The sequence below is a fragment of the Cibotium barometz genome, chromosome 66 (assembly GCF_041138505.1).
Source record: "Cibotium barometz isolate CiBa-2024 chromosome 66, ASM4113850v1, whole genome shotgun sequence".
Classification (NCBI taxonomy): domain Eukaryota; kingdom Viridiplantae; phylum Streptophyta; class Polypodiopsida; order Cyatheales; family Cibotiaceae; genus Cibotium; species Cibotium barometz.
Window position 1 is genome coordinate 1,782,817 of NC_141111.1, and position 18,186 is coordinate 1,801,002.

Below are 18,186 nucleotides of genomic sequence, written 5' to 3' on the forward strand. Positions count from 1 at the left end.
CCAGTGGTTAGTGGTGGCTTACCCATGGGCCGGATGGAGTTAGGCTGAGATCAGTGGAGTTTTAATAATTAAATTGAAATAATAGAAATATGCTTAGAATTCGAGTAGTTAAATAAAATCCTAAAAAATTTCTCAAATGAGTAGATCAACGACTGTGCCTGATTTCGATTAAGAAAAAAGCGTTGATTTCCTCAAATGATTAGATCAACGACTGTGCCTGATTTCGGTTAAGAAAAAGTGTTGATTTCTTCAAATTAAGTCAGTGATAGTTTTCCTTCTATCTGGTTTAATCAAGTGAAGGATAGTCTAATCTCTTGACCCCGTTAGAAAATTCGTTAAGAAAATCGAAAAGGTGAAATCATCCCCGTTTTACGGACAAGGAAAATTTTCTCGGTTTCGGTTTTGGAATGACCACTAGATTAGTCGTGTGTCAGAACATTCGAGAGCGAGGCCCTGAGTGGGAAACCCTGCCTCGCGCAAGAGGAAGCTACTTCCGCTTTGCTAGCAATCGAGAATCCAGTGCGCGAAGGGGACAATCATATCTCACAACATTAAACTCGTTACCATCAGACTCTAGCTCGTATAGTCATCGTTTGTAAGCATCATCATATCTCTAGTGCCAGTGTCTTTATCTCCATCCACCATGTTAAGCCGTGCAATTGATTGCTTGTTGTTGTTGTTGTCATTTGGACAATTATTAGCATAGTGTCCCCTCCTCTGATGGCAAGTGTAACATTAGACATTCTTCGCTTTTTCATTTAAAGTCAATGAATCCGAAACATCTATCTTTTTTGGTTCTCCACTCACTCCATTACTATTGCTGCCAATCTTTGCTTTATTATTGTTGTTTAATTGTTGGCTTCTTTGATCTTGACCCTTGTTAAAAGGTCATTTGAATGAAGAACACCTGTCAAAACCACTAGAAGATGTCGAATCTTTGGTATGATTCTCCTGTTGGAACCTGGGCACACCATTTTTCTTTTCACAATTTAATGTAAGAGATTTAACAACGACAAGAGTATGAGGATGAAACATATTAACCTCCACTCTAATCTTTGGATCTGGCCCTGAGATAAACTTCCTTTTAAGATTCTTTTTGTGTACTTTTTCTATGGATTGCATTTGAATGAGAACATTCCAAAAAATTTTAATGTAAGTTTGGACATCCTCTCCTTTCAATTGTCTAAGAGTGTCCCAATGCTGTCAAGACTTTGGCCTTGTACTGGAGGAGGTTAAAAGTGTCTTAATTTTGTGCTAAAAATCCTCCCAACAAGTATGAGGTTTATGTTGCCCATTCTTAGTAGCATTCCACCATAAAGCAGCTTTGTATTATGCCTTTGTTTAAGGCTTTGGGTAAAGTCTTTACCCCTTGGATATATGCTTTGATGTGACCTTGAAAAAGACCTTCAACCAAGCCTCCAACCCTTTAATTTTTCTTCTTTCATAGAAACCAAAAAATTTAAACGTACCTTCTTTCACAGAAACCAGAAAATTTACACGTACCTTCTTTCTTTCTTTTGCAAAGCCTTCCTCCCTTTGATTTTTCTCAATATTTTTCACCTTCTCTCCTCCCTTTGCTCTGATACCACTGAAACCACTCAGATCATGGGAAGACACACCATCCAACCAAATACCATCTGGTTCATCACTTCACTCATATTACCATAACCAAAAAATTAATAAATAATCATAAAAACATAGTATAGCATGAAAACACAAAAGAGAATCATTGGGTGCAATCTATCCCCCCTCAAGAAGTGTCAGCATTCTTCCACCTCTTGAGTATTTATGCTTTATTAATAAATATAGCCCATAAGCCAAAAATAGATGCCCTCTTATGCATGGGCTTGCCCTTTACAAAAATGGGGGTTGCTTTTAACACAAGCTTAGGTAAAGTGTTCCTATCTAACCACTAAAAGAGAATTACAAAAAGAACCCCAAGGGCTAATTCACGTGCAAATAAATAAGTCCACGCCCAATATAACAAAAGTGGGCGGCTCAATAGGTCCACGCCCGAATACATTAAAATGGAGCGGCCAACAACAATACAAAATCTCGTAGTAGATACTACGCAAAAAAAAACCAAAATGAGAACCATCCCAATAACAGCTCACACCATATCGTCGCCATCACGTCCCAGCCATTCCGGCTTACAAGCACAAAGCTCGTCAATCTCACCAACCTACAAGGTTGTCCATTCAAACACGCTACAAGTTAGCAACACATGCTAAAAATCCACAACGACAACACATAAGTAATAAATCCAACACTTAGTTCCAGCTATCCTTAATTTCATATGTCCTACACATGGAATATTCGGAATCACCCAAGTGCCATGCTATGAACATAGTGGTTATTAGGCGTCCCCAATCAACCACAGAAAGATGGACGAAAAAACCGTGACAAAAAGTACCATAGCATATGCATGGCATGGATCCATGGCCATGCACAAAATTAATAATGGATACGTGATCACAAAAAAACTGACTATAAAAGCTGTCCGGATTGAAGTGCAACCAAAATAGGCCCTATCACTCTAGCTACTAATCTAATGATCCTCATCATCTAAGCTACATAGTGTCTATGATCCTCCCCCTCATCGTCACACTCAATGTTCTCATGTCTATGACACTGGTTGGGGGAGAGGGAAGGAAAGGCAACAATCCGGCCTCTAATATATATTTACAAATCAAACCTTTATTACTATGAAATTATTTACCATATTACTAAAATTAAAGAATAATCACATTTTAAATAATATTGCATTATTTGACCACATACCTTTGGTCCAGGCTCCGAGCTCTACTAGTAGCAAGTCGTACCCATGCTTTGTTGTATCTCAAATCCCATTAATAGTCGGAGCACTAGCATAATATTTAGTCTAGATTTTTTTTAAATACATTTGTTAATTTTTATGAGTATAAATTTCATTGTAGTACTAAGTATCTATAAAAAATAGGGACAACCATTGTATTGCAAAAATCATGCCGATGAAGGCAGGTTTGCCACCCTTGTCAAGGCAGGTGACAACATCCCTCCTCTACCACTCATTGTTGATGTGTCCACCTCTTTGCTGTTGACCTCATTTCTAATGTCTCCATGTGTCATCACACTGAGGTCAACGAGAAAGGTCGTCTTCTTTTTTTAAGCCTCCCTCCTATATTTTTCAACAATAATAAAATTAAGCTGTTAGAGTTAAAAATGTATAACAAGTGCAAGAACTTTAGATAATGCAATTAAAAAAATAAATTTAAATTGAAACAAGTAATTTGAATCAATTTCATAATGCCAGTAATTGGATGTAATGTGATGGATTAAAGAGCTCTTAATCTTGTGATTATATAACCATTAGTTAGAATAAATAGCAATAACAAATCAGCTAAAGAGCGTTGAACAAGCTTACGATCAAGAATCAGTTCTCCATTCAATAAATAGATGGCATTCTTGACTACTTTATATTATTTATTACATATTAACCATGGACAACCAAGGCACAAGGAGAGGAGAGAAAAGAGAAATCTTGAATTTCTAAAAAATAAGAGAAAAAAACCCTTCGATTGACCCTTTTTATTCCAGCTTCCATTTCTTTCTTAATGTCTTTTACATACCGCAGCAATGCGCGCCTTGAGTACTCGTATAGATCCTTTTTATAAAATATGATAAATTAGCTCTCAGCCCTTGTAATCACCCTTCATGCATTAATGCTAGCTTCTTGTGATGCCCTTGACTATTCTAGTAGCCTTCGCCTGCTCTACTGCAACCCATGAATCTAGAATTATGAGATCAATAAAATGAGGATCCAAACTCGTGCTTATATAGTCCCCAATATGGAAGTCGGCTAGGCCCAGAATCCCATGAAAATTGAACATTAAAAAAAATGCATATAATTCACTTGATTCCCATGTCAACAAATTTGCCACATCAACCACCATGTCATCATGACTGAGTCCTACTGCCTACTTTGTTGATGCTTGGTGTAGAGATATTGGTGCCATGTATGCCCTAGTTGGAGGAGTGTCACAATCTTCCCCATTTGCACACTATAGATATTCTCATCAATTGAAAACTCCAATCAATTATCCACCAAGGAGCTGGTTGGAGACTGAGATATCTGAAAGCACTTTAAGGCCGTTCCTAAGGCTAATGGTGGCTAGTCCTCCTCACCTTGTCAAGGCTAGCACTTGAACAGAAAACTTCGGTTAAAACTTCTACAGCACCTACTATTTCTAGACCAACACCATTTTTAGAAGTCTTGGCCCCAAGTCCAACACTGCTTCCTAAAATGGCAACCGTTTGTAAAGAACACCCTTGCCTTAACCTCTAGCATGTGGTAAATCTCCTAGTATGGATCACCAACCCTGACCACACCTATCTACTCTACTAAGAAAAGATCCCAAATCTCTTTTCTCAAGCGCAGCTGTACTCTCCTAACTCTAAGGAAATCTACCTAATGTAGGTAGACAACATACACATAAGATGCTAGAAAGTAAAAATTATGTACCCTAGTATACTTTGTATTATGTACACTAATCTTTGAAAGGTACAATATATCCCTTTTATAGAATATTACCAAAAATAGACCATTTTGCATCACTTCATGTAAGTTACATGTTTTATTTTTTGTTTATGAGAGAGATGTGTATACACACACACACACACATCTCTCTCTCTCTCTCTCTCTCTCTCTCTCTCTCTCTCTCTCTCTCTCTCTCTCTCTCAATTTTATTAAAAGCTACACAATTTTTCTCCTTGAAAGAGGCCACGTTCATGCTAAAGCAACTCGTTTCACTCTCGTAATTTGGGGGAGAGAAAATTCCCAGGGGTTCGTTTCTATGACAGCATTACTACCTTTACCACCTCCTTTCACGAGAGACCTGGCCCCCATGGTGGTATGACCTTTGACCTAGAGAACCCACAACCTCTTGCAGGTATTGCTAACAAGCTTCCATACCTAAATCTTCTCCTTTGACTCAAATTCAACACCAACAAAACCTCCTGACATATTTGCCACAAAGAAGCTTAATCTCTAAGCATATAACATTATGAGATCCATACATAATACCCCATCTTGCCAAGGTGTTCTAGACTGCCATCTATTGATGTTAATCATTACATGGTGGTCTTGGCACTTATTTCGCCAATTACAAGGTGAAGACTGCTTCTACCAACTATCTCATGATATAAAGGCTCCATGCCACTTCCATAACCAATGGAGGCCTACATAAAGGACTTCTACATTGCCAATCACTTTTCATGTTGCCTATAATTACGGATGCCCAAGCTTCCCATCACTTTGCTATGTAAAATTTGGCCACAAACTATACCACTTAACCTTGGTCATCCCACTCTATGGTGTATCCTAGACCATCCACACCTTTCTTCTAGGTAGCAGCTTCACCATCGACTTGGGTGATATAAGGATAGGGTCACCATTAGGAAGGGGGATATGTTAACTACTCCATTGGTTAACATGGTTTTGCTTACCCAACCTACCATAAAAAGCTTCACCATCTTACTCGCACAAAGAAGGGACCCTTAACTTTTATAACACGGGCTATAGCCTTACCATGCACTTAATGGCAAATAGGGAAAGTCTGTAGACTTAGTGTATATAATTGCTTTAGACTAGTAATAGAGATCGAATCATTTTTAAGCTTGGCCGACCTAGTGTGAAAACTAGTCACTTGTATATAAGTCATTTTTTATAACAAGCAATTTAAAATCATTCCCTTGTAATATTTGTCTTGCAAGTTCTCCTTCTTTTGGCTTCTTGCTTGCTATTGTATTCTTACTTGGTTGATGGATGCTTGTTTGAATAGGTGTGATTGTAGGTTTCCCTCTTCCATGAGCTTCTTCTTTCCTTACCTTTTGTGAGAGGGAACTATTGCAAAGGACCATATGTTCTTGCTTGCATCTAGGCATTGAGAGCTCTCCCTTAATCACTTTCGCAAGGAGCATTTTGGTTTGACAGTGGAGTGAGGACACAATGGACGAACTAGACCACCCATTATGGGAAGTTACATGTGCGGCTCGAAGGAAAAATCCAAAAACACATGCTTTGGCAAGGTAAGCTCTTGACTTGAACTTAGCCTTTCCAAATCACATGTCTTTAGGACTTTCCTTTGAAGTACAAAATGCAACTTCTTCCCAGTATGGGTGTGCTAACTTGTCCACCATCACATCCTAACTCCATTGTCACACCGGAGGGGTGAAGGGAGATCTCTCAATAATGCCTAGATGGAGACAAGAAGAGATGGTCCTTTGCAATTCTCTCTCACAGAAGGTAGGGAAAGAAGAAGCTCATGGAAGAGGAAAACTAAAAATCACACCTATTCAAACAAGCTGACATCAAGCAGGTTAAAATATAATAACATGCAAGAATTCAAGAAGAGAGAAGGAGGAGAGCTCATAAGAAAACTATTGCAAGGATTTCTTATTTTAAAAAATGACTTACAAGTGACTAGTTTTCACACTAGGCTAACTAAACTTAAAAACTTAAAATTAGCGTGACCTTTTATTACTAGTCTTAAGAAACTATGTACACTTAGTCTATAGACTTTCCCTATTTGACATTAAGCACATGGTAAGGCTGATTTATATGTTCCAAAACATCTTACAAAAGTTAAGCAACGCGGGTAAGATGGCGAAGCACCTCATGGAAGGTCAAGCGGGTGAAACCATATTAATTTAACTAATGGAATGTCTAACAGCAGACCCCCCTTTCTAATGATGCCTATGGTGATGAGAATTGTGCTCATTGTTGGAAGGTCACGGCCTAGCCATCTACATAACACATGCATAGTGCCAGGGATAATGAGATCATACATAAATAATAGAAGGCTAGGGCCATTATCATCCATCCTTTACCAATTTTCATGGCTTGGAAGGGATTAGAGTGGTGTTGGCGTGAACGCTACTGGGACAGGTGACCTCCTAGGAAGTGGCCCCCAATTTCCAACATGGTATCAGAGCCAGAGAGGGCATGTTAGGATGTTAGCGGAGCTGGTCAACTTGCCAATTCCTCTAGGTGAAGCTGAATGAAGGTCGAATGCATGTATGGCTAAGAAGGCTACGTCATGTTGTTATTCCTGTAGTAATCACTAGTAGGCGTGAGAGCATATGCTAGAATAGTCGGGTGACATCTCTATAAGAAGGCTACGTCGTGCTGGTATGCCTGTAGTATTCACTAGAAGGAAATCATATGCTGGAATAGCCAAGTGATATCTCTATGAGAGCAGACAAACCTTTGATCAAAGTGTCGTAAGAGGCTCTGGGTACCCTACGTCCTGGCCAAGGGAGGGTGTTGGAAGGTCATGGCCTGACCGTCTACATACCACATGCATAGTGCCATGGATAATGAGATCATACATAAATAATAGAAGACTAGGGCCATTATCATCCCTCCACCAATTTTCATGGCTTGGAAGGGATTAGAGTCGTGGAGGTTAAGCGTGCAATGGTGTAAACACCACTGGGATTGGTGACCTCCCAGGAAGTGGTGGAGGTTAAACATGCTATTGGGATAGGTGACCTCCCAGGAAGTGGCCCCCAATTTCCAACACTCATGTCACACCCAAGTTGATGGTGAAGCTTTTTTTGGGGTGGCAGGTGTGGATGGTCCAGGATACACCTTGAGTAGATGCCAAGGTTAAGTCATATAGTTTGAGACCGGATGCAGGGAAAGGTGATGGGAAGGTTAAGTCATATAGTTTGAGACCGGATGCAGGGAAAGTGATGGGAAGCTTTAGGCAACCCTAATGGCAAGCCAGCTTATCAAGGCAACATGAAAAGTGATAGGTGATGTAGAAGTTCTTCATGCTGCCAAACCTCCATTGGTTGTGAAAGTGGTGTGGACCCTTCATCATGAGATAGTTGGTAGAAGTGGTCCGTAACTTGTAATTGGCAGAATGAGCACTAGGACCACCCCATGGATAGATGGAAGTCAACGCATGCTTTGGTTGGCATGGCATGATATTATGTCTAGATCTCATAGCATGATGCTTATAGATTGGCTTCTTTGTGATGAATACATCAACCAGGGAGAGGTCTTGTTGGTGTTGAATTGGAGTCAAATCATAGAATATACATGCATGAAAACTCATTAGAGGTACCTACAAGGTTAAGGGTTCTCCAGACGATCAATCTTACCACCATGGGGGCCATGCTTGTGCTCACCATGGTCCCCCATCTAGATTTTTAGCTAGAGGGTCCTAATTCGGGAGGAGCACCTGAGGGTCATAATGAATGTCCAAAACAGGGCAGACATAAAAAAATGGCATTGGTGAAGGAAAAGGCATGCGTGGCAGTACTGGATACTGAGGAGTATCCCAGAAGTGCATGAGTTGGAGGTAGAGAACATGGAAAATTGGGAAAATCATGTGATGGAAGACCTCATGGAGGTGTGGGGGAGTTACTTGGAAAAGTTAAAATCAGTAATGGAAGCACCCACACTTTCCTGAAAATAAATAACCCCTCATTAGCCAGAAGACGAGAGTCCACAGAGGCTTGGGATATCTAGCTCCATCCTCAGGCCTACAATCAAGAAAGGCTCTGGACACACCAGCCTCGAGTAGAGATGAAAATGAGGTAAGAAGCAGTAGACGCGGGGGTGGGGGCAGCAAGACTAAAGAACTATAGAAAGAGAATGAAGAGCTACGACAGGAAGTGGAAGCCTAGAAAAAGAAATTTTCTATCTTGAAAGGAGAAGGAAAGAAACCGACAGAGCAGAAACATAAGATAGTCCTATGGACCGACTCAGCACTGGATCATATCCCGACAAATGAACTAAAAGAATATGCTTGGGCAGCCACAAAGAAATTTGAAGAAAAAGTGAATCATGAATGGCCTCTAAGGGTCTAGGTGGAGGAACTAGAGGCACCGATCGAGGAATTCAAGGAGAAGCAAAGGCAAGATGGCAAGACCATCAAAAGTTTAATGAAGTAGAGGCACCCACACCCACAAGAATGGAAAGGGGCAAGGTAAGAAAAATAAACATAAATGAGCTTAATGTGGCATTGACACAACTACCAAGGCGGCTAAAATCAAGAAGAAAACAGAATAGATGGATGTTGGATCATGTTGCCAAGGCTGAAATCAAGAAGAGGACAGAACAGACGGATGCTATGATGAAAGCCCATGCCATGGAATTGTAGGCAAGGACAAAATGATACAAGATTTCTAGGGGTGGGCCAATTGAGAGAAAAAGACTAAAGAGGAGTGGCAAGTAAAGCTACAGGAAGAGTCAAGGTAGAAGAGCATAAGTGCTTGGAAGGCAACGACACTACAATGTATGCAACAACTAGTGTACACGGCTCAACAACAAGCAAGAGCCTTGAGGCCTTCCAATTGGAGCAACATAGTTAATTTCATGACTAAGTTAGAATCGCTTGCACAGGCTGGATTAGGCCATAAAGACATAAGCCCTTCCCCAGGAGAAAAACGCAACGCCAGATCCACTGTCAATGCACCTCACCAACGAAGTAAGCTGGCAGAAACATCAAAGGAAGTATCAAGGGTGAATCAGCCCAGAATTTTGTCCTACGGCTGGAAGTGGAGCCAGGGCAACAGAAGGGGGCCGAGAGAACTAGAACAAACAATTTTTAAAGATAATCCTATCTATCCGGAAAGCATAGAACCTCATGCCTTCATAGCCGACATAGCAGCAACTTGTAGTCATAGTTGTTTCTCGTACGCGTACGAACATATTCGTACGGTACAGTACGATATCGTACGGTATTTTTAGGGTTTTTTTCCCAAAAACCATTTTTCCTTGAAATTTTTTTTTTCCAAATGCTTAAAAAAAATATAGAAACCTTGCTTTACGAAGATCCCAAATGCTCGCAATACTTCGCAACTTTTGTGTCCACTCAGTATTCCATATGGGGTTGTTGAGAGACCTAAAAAATATGGCGAGGTAGACTGGTAGTGTACACTTGATTGGTAGGATGAGAGAATCTTGCTACATCACTTGGGGATCCCTGGTATAGGTAGGCTAGACAATTAGATTCTCAAGTTATGTACGAGGGAGAAGATTTGAACATGGCCATTTTGATCTAGAGAGGAGTCCCTAACATTATCACCCTAGATGCACTCCTCGTATTTGTGCAAGGACGGTCCCTTAGTCATAAACGCTACACTGGGAGACCTTTGGTATTGCATTACCCATCCAGGTTCTTTTTTGGAGACAATCGAGAGATCCAACCGGGAGAGACACATATCCATGTTCTGGTTCCTCAAGCACTGTAGACTCCTCCCCTCCCAACCTTCCCTCACATTCAAGCTTGAAGCTCCATAGGTTGTAAGTGTAAAAAATAAAAACTGTATTTTATCGTACGGTATCCGAAAATTTCATATCGTACCAAAAAATCCCGTACGGTATCATATTTTTGTACCGTGACAACCCTGCTTGTAGTAATGAAGAGAGCCAAGGGCAAGTATCCAGATGCACGGCCTACAGAAGTACAATTTAGAAGGGCCGATGAATGAACAAGGCTAGGCGTGGATCAATAAGCAACTGGAGAAGAGCCTCTGAGCCCGGGTATAGCCAGTAATGGCCAATGCCGTTTGTATCAGGGGGCACCACCACTTAGCTTGAACCAGAGGAAGGAGGATGGAACAAGCCATAAGGTGTCTAGATAGCATGGTCCGGAGTTGGAACCACATTTCGGATCTACAAAATTTTGAAATTTTCCAGAGGCTAGTAGGAGAAGTGGGCTTTGCATATCCACCGTGATCGCCAGGTGTGTTGGTGGCCAATCAGCCCATTTGGCCACCGCCCAACGTTCCCTTTTGTAACAAACAGATCATGTGTTAAGACTTCTTGTTTTGTAACAACCTTGCAATGGCTTTTTGTAAACAGGTAGTACTTGATTGGATGTAAGAAGCAAAAGTGGGAACTCTCCAAGATATGTTATGTAAGACATGAGATCAGTAGAGGGGGGATTGATGTACTTTTGAGATTCTGAGCTAATATTCAAGAATATCTTTTGGGTCAGTCTCTCTCTTGTCTCTATTCTGTACTGCATAGTTCTATCTACTTAGTGTCAATTGTTACATGCATATCTGTGTGTTAACTCCTATCCGGAAACATGAAGGATCTAAGAACTAACCTGCATATAGTCTTGATTAACTCCCCTAAGCATGAGAAGACTGGTAGCTCAACGCTTAGCGCTGGCTTGTCGCATTGGGCAAAGTTGGCGATAATCATTGCTCTCTAAGAGCCGACTAGGTCAGCCAAAACCACTAAACTGTCGGGTCTTGACCGAACAACGACAAAGTGATGTTAACTGTGACAACCTTCACCTTCTATTATCAGATGGTTGAATAACTGGCACTTCACCCATATGTGGCTGGACAATTTTTACTTCTTCCCTTTGGTGTTAAAGTATGCAAGCTCACATCATCCCTAGCATGTGTGCTCAATTGTGCTATATAGCAGTGGAGTGCTTTATAGCAATGGGTAGTGCTACAGTCATGGACATGCCATGGGCATGACTAGCCCAAAATAAAAGGAAACCATTACAATCATTCAATGGTAAAAGGCAAAAAAACGTGCATTTGTAAAGATCAAAAGTGCTTCTATATCATAGGAGAAATTTCAGGCAAGCACAGTTTCAGAATGTTGATTCGTAGAGCCCATATCTTAAGATCCAACCGTCAAAATGGAGTGATGTAAAAAGATGAAATACACAACATAATCTAAGCTACAACCTTTCTATTGGGATCTTCTAGATCTAATCTTAATCACCAAGAATAAAGGCTCCAATATTGATGGCTAGAAACTGCAAGAAATCAAGACTGCACCTACCTACTTGCATTGGTGGGCTTCTACAGGAAAGTGCAGCCATTGGATGAAGGTGGCGCCTTCTACAAAGTTTTTCTACACATCAAGATCTACAATCTAGCTAAGGGATTGATAAGATCATCACTTATGTGGCTTCAAGAATCAAATCTTTACAGTGCAGTTTTACTTCAGCTCACAGTTGTATGTAGGCAACTATAAAAGCACATAACAAGCACTGATTGTAACAAGCCTTGGATATGTTAGAAGTCATCTCCTGTCTAGTTTTATACACCAGGGCCTTTGTTGTGGGTGTGCCCGCCCTTATGAGGTGTTTTCCCATTTTTCCCCACTCTCCGCATTTTTCCCCTATTTTTTCCCATTTTTTTGAGGCTTGGGAGGGCTGCCAGAGGGTGCCAAGAGCAGTACAGTGCTGGCCGACTGGGTGTTTATCAGTCGTGGGCACTCTTGCTGCTGGCCGACCGGTTTTCATCAGTCATGGGCACCAGTTTGCTGGCCGACTGCATTTATGCAGTCATGGGATCTTTTATCAGTCGTGGGCTTTTCTTTATGCTGCCGAATGCCCTCTAGGGAGGTATATATAGGACCCCAGCCCCCATACCTCATTTGTATCATTCCTTGGGATCTTCTTGTGTATATAGAGCAGAGTTACACGCCTACATCTCTCTCTCTTGTGCTGTTTTTCTGCCTGCGTTTTTGCTCGTGTTCCCAGATTTGGTCATCATCTCCGCTGCGTATTCTGACATGGTATCAGAGCCCTAGGCTCTAGATAGGTCTTGGGATTTGTATGAGCAAGAGGAGGACTGTTTTTGTGGCTGATTGGTGGACTGTTTTGGGCTGATCGGGAAGAGAAGGTGCAAGAGGAAGGCGGGCTGATTTGCTAGACAACCACTTGCAGGTTTTAGTTCTTCTTTGCTCCCAGCCACCCACCCTTTTCAGATCCCCGCTATGGCAGATCTGTTTGAGATGGCCGAGAGACATGTGAAGATCCCGACACTCCCCACGTTCCCGGTGGACCGTCAGTTGGATGGGAGCAACTACGGCATATGGAAGGTGATGATGGAATCTGTTCTGAAGTCTTACGACCTCGCCGATTTCGTCTTTGTTGGTATTCCACGGCCGGAAGTAGAGGAAGGGGAGTTACCGTCAACCCGAAAGGATCGGGAGGCCCAGACACAGATGTGGGATCGTGTCAATGCCAAGGTCCGTTCGTCTATTTTCCTCAACTGCACACCACAGGTAATCAATCATGTAAAGCATATGACGCTGGCCAGAGGTATATGGCAGCATTTGGCCTCACTTTACAACAAGGTATCACCCATGAAGAGGATTTCCTTGGAAGTACAGATGCAGGTTATGAGCCCTGCAAAGTCGTCGACGATGCGGGAGCATATTAACAAGCTGCATGCTCTTCAGCAGGAGGTTCTTCAGGCTAGAAAGGAGATATCGTCAGAGGACATGGCCATCACGTTGCTGTCACATTTGCCCTCTACGTACTCACCATTTTACTCCTTTTTGATTACCAGTGGTGGCAGGCTCAGCACCATCATGTGGGAGGAGCTTGTGTCCATGGTCCTGGACCAGGAGGAACGATTTACGAACCCTCCTCAGGGTGGAGGTTCGGAGGCCTTAACTGGCCAACGGTCGAAAGGCCGTAACTCGAGCAAAGGGAAGGCTTCATCGGAGAAGTCTTATGAGAAGAAGTCCGACGCTGACCGCGAGAAACTGAAGGCAGAGAGGACCTGTAATGATTGTGGCGAGAAAGGCCACTATTGGAGGCAGTGTCCCAAGCGAAAGACCGAGAACGGTGCAGACTCCTCAGCAGTAATCATGAAGACTTCGGCCTTTGTGCACCTGGAGGTGATGGACACCGATGCTTCATTTTCTTCAGGCAAGGAGGAGATTGGAGGACTCTCCGCAACGGATACTCGGGAGTGGATTCTCTGGTGCTTCCAGGCACATGACTCCTTCCCGTTCCGGTTTACAGGATCTCTGCAGACTTTCTGGTCATATTCTTACTCGAGATACGTCCACTATCCCAGTTCATAGTGAGGGCAGGATGGAGATAGTTCTCGATGGCAGAGGAGGGAAGCATTCCTCCCAGGTGTTGTATGTCTCGACACTTGGTTTTCATCAGTGCATCAGGTTTGCAAGACTGGCGTACGGGTGGAGTTTGATGAGCATTTTGTTGCTCTCCGGGACAAAGTAGAAGGCCAAGTGGTTTGGGAAGGCAGAGTGGAGAATGGAGTTTATAGGCTTTCAGCACTCTCTCTCCCAAGTCCTCAGGATTGTGATGAGTGGCAGTTTGGTAATGGCTACTCAAGTGTGGATATGCTGCAGGTGCGGGCTTTCCCGAGACCAGGTGGTGGATAGCTTGCCAGTAGAAGGCAGCACTTGGCAGGAACTTTCCAGTACTGATGTTGGTAGTTCTTGTGTTCGTGAGTCAGAGGAAGCTGAACAAGTCACTTATGCTCTGATGTCTCGTAGTGTTCGGGACATAGAACTTCCAGTAGTTGAGGATGTTCTCTCCACGGGGACCTTTCGGAAAGCCAAGCAGGTGGCAGGTGCTTACTTGCAGAAGGAGGTGGTTTCTCCAGGCTTTGTGGTTCCGAATTCAGAGGGGGTGGTTGACAGGTTTCATCAGGTTTCCCGCACTTATTTGTGCACCGTAACAGGTGTTGATCCTTGTGAGCAGTGTGATGTCTCTATGACTCAGAAGCTGTATGGTTCATTGATCTGGTTGATGGACACCAGATTGGACGGGAGCTTCCTGATGAGGCAGTTGAGCTCTTGGTTGCAGATGTCTCTTTGGGAGGCAAGATTGCGTTTCCTGTGGTTTCTGCGGCATGCGAAGGATATGGACTCTTGTACACAGGAGGGGGATTGTTGGATGGAGTCCGACTCCACGGTTGGAGTGACTCGGTTTGGGGAAGAGATTCGGACACAAGGGGATCTACTTATGGCCCAGGAGCAGTTTTACGGAGCAACAGGAGGTTGCATAGCAGGCTTGGGCTTCCACTGGAGGAACCCATGGTCATCCAGAGGCACTTTGTTCGTGAACAGATCGTTGCTGATGACATCTTGCTGGAGTTCTGTTCGACGGAGGACAGTACAGTGGACCTCTTCATGAAGTCGCTCTCAGGATTTGCTCAGGCGGCACCCCAGCTCCCAGTGGTTGGTTACACAGCCAGGAGCTGAGAGGGAGTGTTAGAAGTCATCTCCTGTCTAGTTTTATACACCAGGGCCTTTGTTGTGGGTGTGCCCGCCCTTATGAGGTGTTTTCCCATTTTTTCCCACTCTCCGCATTTTTCCCCTATTTTTTTCCATTTTTCTGAGGCTTGGGAGGGTTGCCAGAGGGTGCCAAGAGCAGTACAGTGCTGGCCGACTGGGTGTTTATCAGTCGTGGGCACTCTTGCTGCTGGCCGACTGGTTTTCATCAATCGTGGGCACCAGTTTGCTGGCCGACTGCATTTATGCAGTCGTGGGATCTTTTATCAGTCGTGGGCTTTTCTTTATGCTGGCCGACTGCCCTCTAGGGAGGTATATATAGGACCCCAGCCCCCATACCTCATTTGTATCATTCCTCGGAATCTTCTTGTGTATATAGAGCAGAGTTACATGCCTACATCTCTCTCTCTCTTGTGCTGTTTTTCTGCCTGCGTTTTTGCTCTTGTGTTCCCAAATTTGGTCATCATCTCCGCTGCGTATTCTGACAGGATAACCCCGACTCAGATTGTTACAGCGCATAGCTGAGGAATTGTCTTAGGTCTCAGAAAATTTCATTTGAGAGTTGATTGAGTGATTCTCCCTCAGCCTTAGATTGAGATTAGTGTTGTACTTGTTGGCAGTTTTGTTATTGTCAATATAAGCTTGTGCTTCCAATCATATCTTGGCTTGATTTATACTTCATTATCATTGTTTAAGTGCTGGAGTTATAGCCAATTGCCATCTTTGTACTTTCACATGGTATCAAAGCCCACCCTTGCTCTACACCTAAGCTTTGTATGAGTGATTCTACTTAGCAAGCCTAGTGAGTGTGTGAGAATTTTCTCTTGAGTATTCTTATTCTTCTCTTATTTGAGAAAGGAGAGATTGAATCTTTGAGAAACATCAACCTTGAATCTTTAGAAAAGCTCAGTGAGAGCAACTATGGCACATGGAAATACTGAATGGAGACAAACCTCTTTCTTCATGATTGTTGAGCATGGTGCTAGATGAAGATTAAAGGCCTAAAGATGATGGTGAAGCCCAAAGTAAATGGGATAAGAATGCTATGCTTGGTGGTCATTTGCTGAGGCAAAATGTGAAGGATGAGTTACTTGGTCAACTCATTGATGTGAAGAATCCCAAGGATGGGATAAATTGAATAACTTGTTTGAATCTAAAAGTACCTCAAAACAGTTAACAATCAAAACCAAATTACAAATAACTATGTTTTGGGCTGAAGCTATTAATACTTATTGTTATCCCATGAATAGGTCCCCCATAGAAGCCTTAAAAGGCATAACTCCGTATGAAGCCTTTATAGGTCAAAAACCTACAGTAAGTCATTTGAAAGTGTTTGCGAGCATTGCATATGCTCATGTGGCTAATAAGAACATGAAGAAATTGGATTGCAAATCCATCAAATGTGTTCTCATGGGTCATAGTAATGTTAGCAAAGCAAACAGGTTATATGATCCTAGCAAGAGAAGTGTTTTTACATCTAGGGATGTTATTGTGGATGAATATGCAGATTGGAATGATCTTACAAGTCATACAATTGAAAACAATGAAAAGGACAACTTGCTAATGCCTCTACCACATGCTAGTAGAGATGAAATTGAAGTTGAATTTCATCTTAATAATGATACAGATGAGGATACACATGAAGAACATCACATGGCTGCTCTTAGGAGGTCTACAAGACAAAGCAAACAGCCTCAAAAGTTGACATATCAAAGAACAAGTAACTCAATCTCTCGGGTTGAAGAATACTTTGATTTGCTTACTACATTAGGGGGAATTCGGGCTCCAAATGGGCCCTTTAAGGGCTTTCCTTCTCCTCCTGGAATCCCAAAAAAGTGCAAAAATAATATTATTATATTAGTTTTATCTCTTTTCTTTTCGAATCTAAATTCATCTTTTTCTAGATTTTCTTGTGGACCTGGATGATGAGTATGCTCCTCTCCATAAGAGAAAAAAGGCTTCTAAGGTCAATCCTTATGTAATGCAATAGACCAAGGAATTAGGGAGAAAGCATGTTGATATATGGATGTTCGAGAGCATTCTCATTGTGGCTACAGTAGTGCAATACAATGCAAGGAGGAGGGGTCCCTCACCTGCTAGGCCTCCTCATCACGTTGAATTGCATTGATTCAATACAACTCGAAGAGGCTGTATCCACCCTACTTCTCCTTAATTCTAGTTTTAATTTTCATGAAGCTCACAGTTTACATAGAAAGCTAGGCAAAAATGCATCTCATTAACACTGCAATGTCACTAATCGTGCCACTTATGCCTAACAAGCTACATGATTGTAGAATTGATGCTAAGGTTGATTCCACGACACCAAAGGCTATGTTCCTGTGTACGTCGTAGAGGAAAGGAAGAGAGTTTTAATTAAGATTAAGCATCTTAAGCCTCCATTAGTTCCAAGGTTACTGGAGCTATCGGCTTATGAGTTTGGATACGCTGTGGCTACAGTACTGCAATGCAGAGATGTTCGAGAGCATCTCTTTGTGGCTGCAATACAACGCGAGGAGGGGTCCATCACCCGTTAGCCTCCTCATCGTGTTGTATTGCATTGATTCAAGGTTGGCAATGTACCCAACATCATGCTCGGCATTGCGGCTATGGCAAGAACGCATTCTTATTGTGGCTATAGTACTCCAATACAACAACGCGACGAGGAGGGGTCCCTCACCCGCTAGGCCTCCTCATCGCGTTGTATTGCATTGATTCAAGGCTATGTTAGCAATGTACATACCATGGTGGCTTATGATCTCCCAAAATCATGCTCGACATTGCGGCAATGTCAAGAACGCATTCTCATTGTGGATATAGTACTCACAAGGGACTTTAAACACATTCCTATATAGGAAAAAAAAACATTTTGCTAGATAGTTTACTAGAAAAAATGAACATATCTAGTAAAAGTCTGGGTCTAGGAAAAGTGGAACACTTCCTAGTTCTTCATTCTAGGAAAACACTTGCTATATAGCAAATAAACTAGCAATAAATCACTATATAGTAAAAAGTTTCTATATAACAAAAGTCTTGAAAGCATTCACTATATAGTAATTAATCTAAGAAAACTTTCCTATACAATAATCTATATAGTAAAATATTACTATATAGCAATCAATAACCAACAAATTACTATATAGTAAAATATTGCTATATAG

At 42.1% G+C, this 18,186-nt stretch overlaps 1 long non-coding RNA gene across 3 annotated transcripts in view; it reads right to left on the bottom strand.

Moving 5' to 3' along the window:
* Window positions 1-1,739: 1,739 nt before the first annotated feature.
* Window positions 1,740-18,186, bottom strand: part of LOC147602663 (uncharacterized) — a 33,728-nt gene continuing 17,281 nt past the window's right edge. The window contains exons 3-4 of one of the 3 annotated variants that reach the window (XR_015265751.1): window positions 2,782-3,157; window positions 1,740-2,182 (exon numbers count right to left, since the gene is read on the bottom strand). This is a non-coding gene — a long non-coding RNA (uncharacterized LOC147602663). Of the gene's footprint in view, window positions 3,158-18,186 lie in introns of all 3 variants that reach the window. The other 2 variants (XR_015265749.1, XR_015265750.1) reach the window with 2 other exon arrangements.